Genomic DNA, 8,739 nt, shown 5'->3' on the forward strand with positions numbered 1-8,739 from the left:
AGTGAGCGATGGGCTGTGTGGGGCTGTGGTTAAACCACGACACATTGTTTGGAGAAATAACCAGTTTGGGAGGTCTTCAGTGAAGTACAGAGAAGATGAGACACCACAAATGACTAGTTGTATTTGTAAAACACTGACCATTATGAACAAAACTAATACAAAACTAAGCGTTTCATGTTTTTGAGCTATTCAGTCTGAAACTAGTTCATATAAGATTTGGAACGGTTAAAGAATATGACTTGAGTTTTCCTGCCAATATGACAACTCTGTGAAACTCAAAATGGCACATTTTCCTTTTCCTTAGCATTGTTTGTTTCAGTAAAGCACACCTGAATTTTGAAAAAAGTTCTATGGATCTTGCAAACCAAACTGCTCCCTAAATATCAATACAAATCTTATTCCTGTTTCAAGGAAATAAGAAACATGACAGTCCATAGCTGAACATGAAACAAATTCTTCCCCTGACATTTTATGTTCCTGCTTTATTTCCATTCACGTTATCTTGGACATCATTCTTAGGAAAGTCATTAAAAGCTCAAAGTTATGTATGAGATTAAGGATTTCAGGAGAATGAAATTGAAGATAGGTTTTCAGTACTGATATCACTTGCAGTATGCAAACATTTGACATTTCTATTGCTCTTGGGGTACATTATCAGCAGACAGTGAACACAACTTTGGGTTCCTATGGATTAAGAAAAGTTGCTAGCATGCTGTGAAATGGAAAAGCAAAAGATTATCTTTTTTATTTAGCATACGTATGCAAGCTTCTAGCATGCCGAAATTTAAAGGGTATCTTTTCTATAATTGGTGCTCCTAACACAGTGAAAGTTTTATCTGCACGTTTCTGAGTTTATCTGTATACAAACCATAAATATTAAAGAACAGCCCACGATTTCTGCTGAGCATGACTTTTTTTTAGAACCTTTTTTCTTCTGCCAATCTTTTTTCCCTTATTCCTTCAACCTGAAGGAGAGATAAAGAAGTAGAAAACTCTTTTACAGTCCTTAACTAGAGCTAATGGGACTCAGGCAATGTTATTGCCAGGATGAATCTGCATATTAACTGACCCTTTCTGTAGGGGTCTAGCACTTGACACTTTTTTATATTGCCATAATTAAAATGAGTCAATGGGTCAATTAAAGTGAACTTTTCAATATTAATGACCTTTGATTACACCTAACGGAAGAATCAATGGTATAAAATCAGCACAGGCTGGAAATACTAATCCAGAAAGCCTGTCAGGTGGGCAGACATACCATGTAACGAGGTTTGAATTTAAAGCTAAAGTAGGGCTGTGTCATATTAGCAAATAAACAGAGTTGTATCATATAGTTCTATGATAAACATTAACAGGTCCTTGCATTCATCTAAGGTACCTCTGTTCAGTGAAGCTGTAGCTTAACACACAATTTAAGTTTCTTAAAAGTAACTGTTACTGATGCTCAGTCAGATGCTTTAATTACCAGCAATGTTATGGTGGTCCATGATGTGTTATACTGGATCTACTTTCAGTAGCAACACATTTATTTATTTATTTCAATAAAATTGTTTTATTAAAGGACTTTAGTGGGATAGGTGAGTGAATTCTTTTTCTTCCGCAACCTCTGGAAATGACAATATTCTCTGGGCAAGGATTCAGTTCTGACAGTCTCTGTAACAGTGATTTCTAGTGATGGGCTTGTTCATGGAAAAGGGCCTTATATCATCCTCAGGTGGTTTGATGAGGAGGAAGATTTTTGGATAGGTAAAAGGATCCGTAATCTTTTATCAGGTGAAATAAAAACTTCATGGGTGAGGATGTGGAATAACTGGGCTATTCTAGTTCTTGAAATGAAATTTCATCTGTCAAGGACTCAGAAGTATAACTCTCAGCAATCCAGTCCACACAAAGCACTCACAGGTCTTGACAGAGCTGATTTTCACTCTGTATCCACCAGGCAAGATTTCTAAAAGCAGTCAGCGCTAGCCTAACTATGGCCCAAATAACTTTGGTGAAAGTTCACCAATGAGTTCAATGGGAAAAGAGTCAAGTCAATAGTAAGTACTTTTCAAAGTCCCACCATTTAGCTTTTGAAATAAACGTATCAGTTCAAAGAAAGATAAGATGAGAAAAGTCAAGAAATATCAATGCCAGCCGCCTCTTTACTTAGGAACAACTATACAACAATAGTTGAGCATGTCTGAACAACAGAACACAGCTAGTTTCAGTGTTATGCTTCCAAAATATTACAGTGAGGGGAAAAACATTCAAATTATGAAAAAACCTTTGTGGCACTATCTATTAAAATATGCTAAAGAAAAAGATGGATGGATACTTCACTGGAGCATTCTTTTATTTATAAATACACAAGTCAGTAGCAGCATAGTTCATTCTAAAAGGGTACTTCATTATTGCAAAGTGTAGTGCTCCTTGGTATTTTTCCTCCAGTAAGTAGCAATATGTCAAACCCCACATATTTAACTCACTTCTCTTGATGTCAGAAGACCATGGCATACCCTAAAGAACAAATATTTGAATAGTGTTAAAATCCTGTCAGTGAAGTCTTGGGTATCCATCTGTTGCACAGATAATATACATACTAAAATGACTGCCATTTATTACCAATGCTAACAAAATAGTCAAGACTTCTTGTGTGTGCGTATGCATAATATATATACACACACAGTATGCATATGTATATTATATACATCTATTAGTTATATGTCAATATGCATATAAATTTCTGCTTAAATATTTACAAACAATTAGTATATTTTTCAGACTCAGTTTTGATATTGCTTTCAGCTGAAAGGGCATATGGAAACAATAGGAACATAAGGGAAAAAAGATCTGTTTTAAGACCAGATCGTGATATGTTTACTCATGTTGAATAACATACAAGGAATATTCTTTCTGTGTCATAAAGTACTCTGCTGTGAAGAAGTGTCACAATGCAGCACTTTGTATTTACTCACACTGTTATGTATTTGCCGTTTATTTACCTGCAGCAGTGATAGTGTCGTGTCAGAACTAAATTTTGGATTTGATTGTTTCATTTATTTGCAAATTCTACCCCATGATAATTTTCTTGAATCGGGGTTACTCTTTTATTTACACAAACTGGGAACAAGCTCTTACCTCTACTCTATAGGAATTACCAAGAAAGATTATTGAGGTCTCCCATTTATAAGCATTATGCTGCTTAGTTTATGAGCTTAAAAATATGACTTTTCAAAATAGATTGCCAAGGCCACTCTGTATCCAAATAGTGTTTAAACAGTGAAAAATTATTTGCTACTTAAGGCTGATGAGACTGCATATTTTACTCACCCTATTTTGCCTAGGCAGTAGCATGGATCTCCAAAGTGTGAATGGTTTTATGTATGAGGGGTGCACGGTTACTCACCCTCATGCACCTTGGAGAAGAGAAAGAATAGAATTTCAAGCTTAGCTCTAAACATCTTCCTTGAACAGCCTGAAGTTTAACTGCAAACTCTCCACCCTTTTCTGTTGTACCCACATTGGTTCCAAATTCCACCTGAGTTCCTGTCAAAATAGCTGGAGATACTGGCTCTACAGCACTTCAGAGGCTCAAGCCCATAAACTAAACTCCAATTTTCTATTTGTGCCCAACACATGTACCCACACACAGCCACACAAGAGAAAGTCAAAGGGATGTTTGAAAAGCATTAACCCACTTTACCTAGGAAAATGCCAATTTGCATAGATGATTACTGTATGTACAAGTAAGAATATGCAATTAAGGCCCTTCTGGTAGACATCACACACGAGACTTCCATTGAATTCTATAGGAGGTTGATGCAGAGGTCTTGATCCTGGCTAGTCCTACTCCTTGATTTTAGCCCAAAGTAAATACCACATGAAGGGGATAGATCTTTTATTTTAAAAATCCTGATCCTGCAAACACTTGAAGAGGCAGACAGTTTTACATACATGGATCATCTGCAGAATCAGAAATGCTCCAAAGCCCCAAAATAAAAATATGAAAAAAAAGAGAAAAAGTGTCATCATATAAAAGCATAATCTCAATCTAAATAGCTTCTCTTAATGGAAGTTCTATGATTCCTCTAGACACATCCACCTGAATATGTTTACATTTGTGCTTGATGCAAAATATTTAAAATTAAGAAATGAAAGTGCATATTACTAGCTGCTCAACTATAAGTCCTATAAGACAAATTCTAGTTTATTTCTCAAATGTAAATATGGTTAAAGTAACTGTTAATTTCAATGGCATGGTGGCATTTCAATATACAAAAAAATAGAACTTCACAGGGGATTTGTATTATTTAGGCAAGATAATACTGTTTTGCCAAAGAGATAATGCAGAATGCCACAACCACTTTAAAAAAAAAAATACAGCACTGGTAGTTTATACCTGTATAGGTTATATCTATATAATCTGGAGTAAACCCACTGATATGCCAAGTAACAGAGGATTCTTAGTTCATTGCCTTTTTCCAACCTAACATCTACGCTACCCTCTTTTTGATTTACAAGCAGTTCAGTAAAGTATCTGATCCCAGTATTCATTAATTTTCTTTACAATAAAACTGTAAAAAATCTGACAGATTAAACTAACATTGTGTCAGAGGATCCACGAGCGTAGGGCAGTTTTACATGTCAAATTTGAACTCAAAGTACAGAGAAGTTAAATATTTCATAATAACAAAGTAAGCAAATAAATTCCAGACTTGCCATGGAAACACTGACACTCATGAACTAACAGCGGCACTTGATCACACTCTAGTCATGTATTATTATTCTTTAGACCCTAATTCTGCAGTGAAACTGCCCTCAGCATGGGCATCATACCTCCTTACATATTTCTGGATTAATTCTTTGGGACCAGGACTTTCATCTTTCTCCTGGGTTATAAAGCATAAAACACACTGTTTACACAGCATAAGCAGCAACACATACAACTTTTTAGTCACAGCCAAGTATCATTATGGACAGGATACCGTTAGCTACTCTAGTAGAAATCTTTCACAGAAAATAACTAAATCTTAAAACTAGCAGTAGCTATCTCAGCCCACTACTTCCTCTTTAGCTGCAGACAGAGGGTTGGGAACCGGGCGGGCTGAGGTACCTGATCCCACAAGATGCTGCACGTCTCGAGTGAGATCCAGCATTCTCTCAACTCCAGCCAACGTTGGTTGGAGTTACAGATGTTCAACACGTTGCATAAACAGGTCTATAAACTGTGACAGATTTTTGCACATCACTTACCTGAATATGAAAGACACTAAAATGAAATGAGGCAGGATAATTAAGACTGTGCACACTCCAGCACAGTCTGAAGGCCATTTTTTGTCACACCCTGAAGGCCATATCTTGCTACACCCTGCTTTTAATCTGAAATCCACAATACCATATTGCCCTAAAAAATATGCTATGAGGGTTTTTATTTTTTTTCATTTTATACAGCCATAACGACTTGAGAGGGGGAAAAATCCTAACAAATGAAAACAAAGTAACCTGGAAACATAAGATGGAGACAAAATTTGACAGCGACAAAACCTATTTTGCTACCCATCCTTACAGTCTTCTACCTATATGCACAGCCATTAACTAGTGAACGTTTTGGTCATGACAGTAAAACATTTTACAAAGGCTATTTTTCAAGAGGACATGAATTGAATTTTTAATAAAATGTTAGCCTCAAAGCAATTCAAAAGATTGCATTTTGAAAAGACAAAGAAAATCGTATCCAAGCAAAAGAGATTCTATAAAACTGCTACCCAAATAGCTAACAGAAAGCTTGAAATGTGACACAAAAGAAAGATGTGCAAAGATCCTAACATTGCAGTCATATTGCAAGTCAGTACTTCAAGAGCAATGAATGAGATACAAATATTTACCCTAGGTAGCTAAACTGAAGAATGTAAACAGATTCCACAGATATAATATAATTTGTCAATATCTTTAGTGCTGGAAATGGAAATGTTAACTCAGACAGGTCACTGATCCTGAAAGATGAGTATAATCAGTTACATTTTTTATCTGTCAGTCATTCACATCATTGCCTTTCTTGCAGCTGACTGCTCCCCTGCCTTCCATTTCTTGTTTCAAGGCACTGAACAACTTTTTATATCCACTTTTCACTTGGTCTTTTTTCACTGTTTCCCTACTGCCATCTCAGATTAACACTGCTTGTTTCAGAACTAGTCTGTTTTCTTCCCTTATTTTCACAGTATTGCCTGTTTCCACTGTCTCCCATCTCAGAAAGGTGGCCCTTCTGGTCTCTGAAATGCCATCTTAAATCTCACTTCTTCTCAAGGTCCACAAATTTTAACCACCTCCTAAACAATAAAATCTGATCCAAAGCTCACTGAAGTCTGTGAGAGCCTTTCCATTAACTTCAATGGACTATGAATCAGGACCAGATTGCTGTCAGTAACTCCGGACTGAAATCTAGCACAAAAGGATCTGTATGGGTATCTTTGTTGTTAATAACAGACTGCTACTTGAACATAGTCATAGCAATACTATATCTTAGACTAATACCATCTGTGAATACTTCCAACACATTTTCTCCAGACCTTACGCAAAGGACTAAGGCCTTAATTTTGTTGTTACCTTTATCTGTACAAATTTGGAGTGATGCCAAAGACTTCTGACAGAGCTTGAATAAATAAGCATAGACTAGCTCCTATCACTTCCTTTATATACTACAAAATACTATTCTACAGCTAGCTAGGTAGAACAAGGGAAATTGTTGTGTTTATGAACCAGGTTAATAAATCGTTACAAAAAACCCCAGAGTTAAAATGGCTGTTTAGATAGAGTGATGGAGTATTTGGAAAGCACAGTGAAAAGTTTAAAGCCAATATGTTTTAAATTCTCACTAGTGAGGATGTGTAATGCTGTTCTTGCAAGGATCCTCTCTCTAATCCTGTATTATTCAACTAAGAGCAATTTGAAGAAAAAGCATTCCAGAAATCAAAAATAACAATGTGACTCCACTTCATTCTTCTTGTCTTCATAAACATTGTTATTTATTCCCTCTTCATGTAATTCTCCCTGCCTCGGTTCTCTAATGCATATTTTTTTAAGGGGAAATTAAAATAAATTACTTTTGCCCACCTTTCCTTCTCCTACCACTTAGGTTTTAATTTTTTAGAATTGACTTGGTTGTAAAGCCAGTGCCTTTCTGCAATCCCACAGTGCTCCCACCAAGTGATATAGGGAAATCAGTTCTAACAGACAATATGAGAGACCTAATGCAGTATAATAATTAAGATACACAAATACTATGTAGAGGACTGTTCACATTATGGAAAAAGCTATCATTATCAGACAGCAGCTATTGCCAATACAAAGCTAAAATATTACACATTTATTAAAAGGTATGTTGTGATTTGAGGCTATTTCAGCAGTAATTTGACAGTAACAACAATTCACAGTTTTCACATCTTTACCCTATATTGTACTAATGAAGGTACTTTGGGGGAGGGTATAAAAGTAACATTGCCTATTACCACATAACTTTGCCAAGTGTATCAGCAAACACAAAGCCAGTTAGATGACCTTCACTGAAGGGGTGCAGTTTTGGGGTGGTTTTTGTTTTTGTTTTTTTTTTTTTTAAAAGAGATTTATGCTGATGCTTTTATTATAGTGAAGTACACTCCACCCTCACAGCTTCAGCTATGGGAGGCAAACTCTTTGTAGAAATGAAATTACTGTTGCAACAAGGTTGCTTATGACATTGTTTAATACAAAAAGGAGAAAAGGAGCCAGGACACAGTACATTGATAGGGGGTGGAGTGTATTGTATATACAGAAGATGGGTATTACTTCTGTTCTGCCATCTGACATTGATGTGGGAAGAGGGGACAAACAAATGCATTTGCTTTCCAGTACTGAAACATGCAAAGACAAAATGCTTATTACAAGTTGGTTGCAGCTCAGAATAATAATAAAAAAAGAATAGACAGCTCTAGAAATGCCCCAGTATACTTAATTTGTTTAGATTTTTTTTTAAATATATATTTAATACTCTGATCTTTCACTTCAAAACTTAGAATTAAGCAATGAGTGAATAGGATCTGAAATAAAGACAAGGCATTGCTCACATCACATTAAAAGGCATCTTTTAAATGCAGCTGTGGATTTCTAAACTTAGACTGAACAAGATTTTTAGTTGCTTGGAATTTGAAAGGCAAGATGAACTTGGCCAGATTACAACTTTTTTCTTTAAGTGGAATTGTAAATATGTAATAAATTGCTGTTTCAAAGAGGCAACATGCAGAATTCAAACCTATTTGTTTCTTGCAGGATTCTGTTGATCTGTGCAGGAAGAGGTATTGAAGCAGTGGTGCAGTGAGAATCACTACAGCGATACAAATCCACAGCTCAAGCATGAGATCCTAGAGGCTGGATCTCTGAGGAGCAACACTGAGTATACTGTTCTCCAAAATACACCACTTCATTTAACCAGTGAATACAGTTTCAGGAAAACAGCTGCTCACCAACTTTTTTCCAAAAGAAAAAAAGGTAGGGAGGGTGGGAGGAGGGAAGAGGTGAAAGAGCTTATGCATTATGATGACATTTAGCAGAGAGTTGCAAATAGAAAGCAAAGATATATTTTAAATGTGATAGATTTCAACCAGAAATGTGAAAGCATTTTCCCCTGTTAATATCTTGCCAGAGTTGGCTGGGACAAAATTTGGGTTGCAGCTACAGGCTGAAGCAATAGTGTTGAGAAACAAAACAAACAGGCATTTGCCCCCC

The sequence above is a fragment of the Aptenodytes forsteri genome, unplaced genomic scaffold, assembly GCF_000699145.1.
Source record: "Aptenodytes forsteri isolate BGI_AS27 unplaced genomic scaffold, ASM69914v1 Scaffold94, whole genome shotgun sequence".
NCBI lineage: Eukaryota > Metazoa > Chordata > Aves > Sphenisciformes > Spheniscidae > Aptenodytes > Aptenodytes forsteri.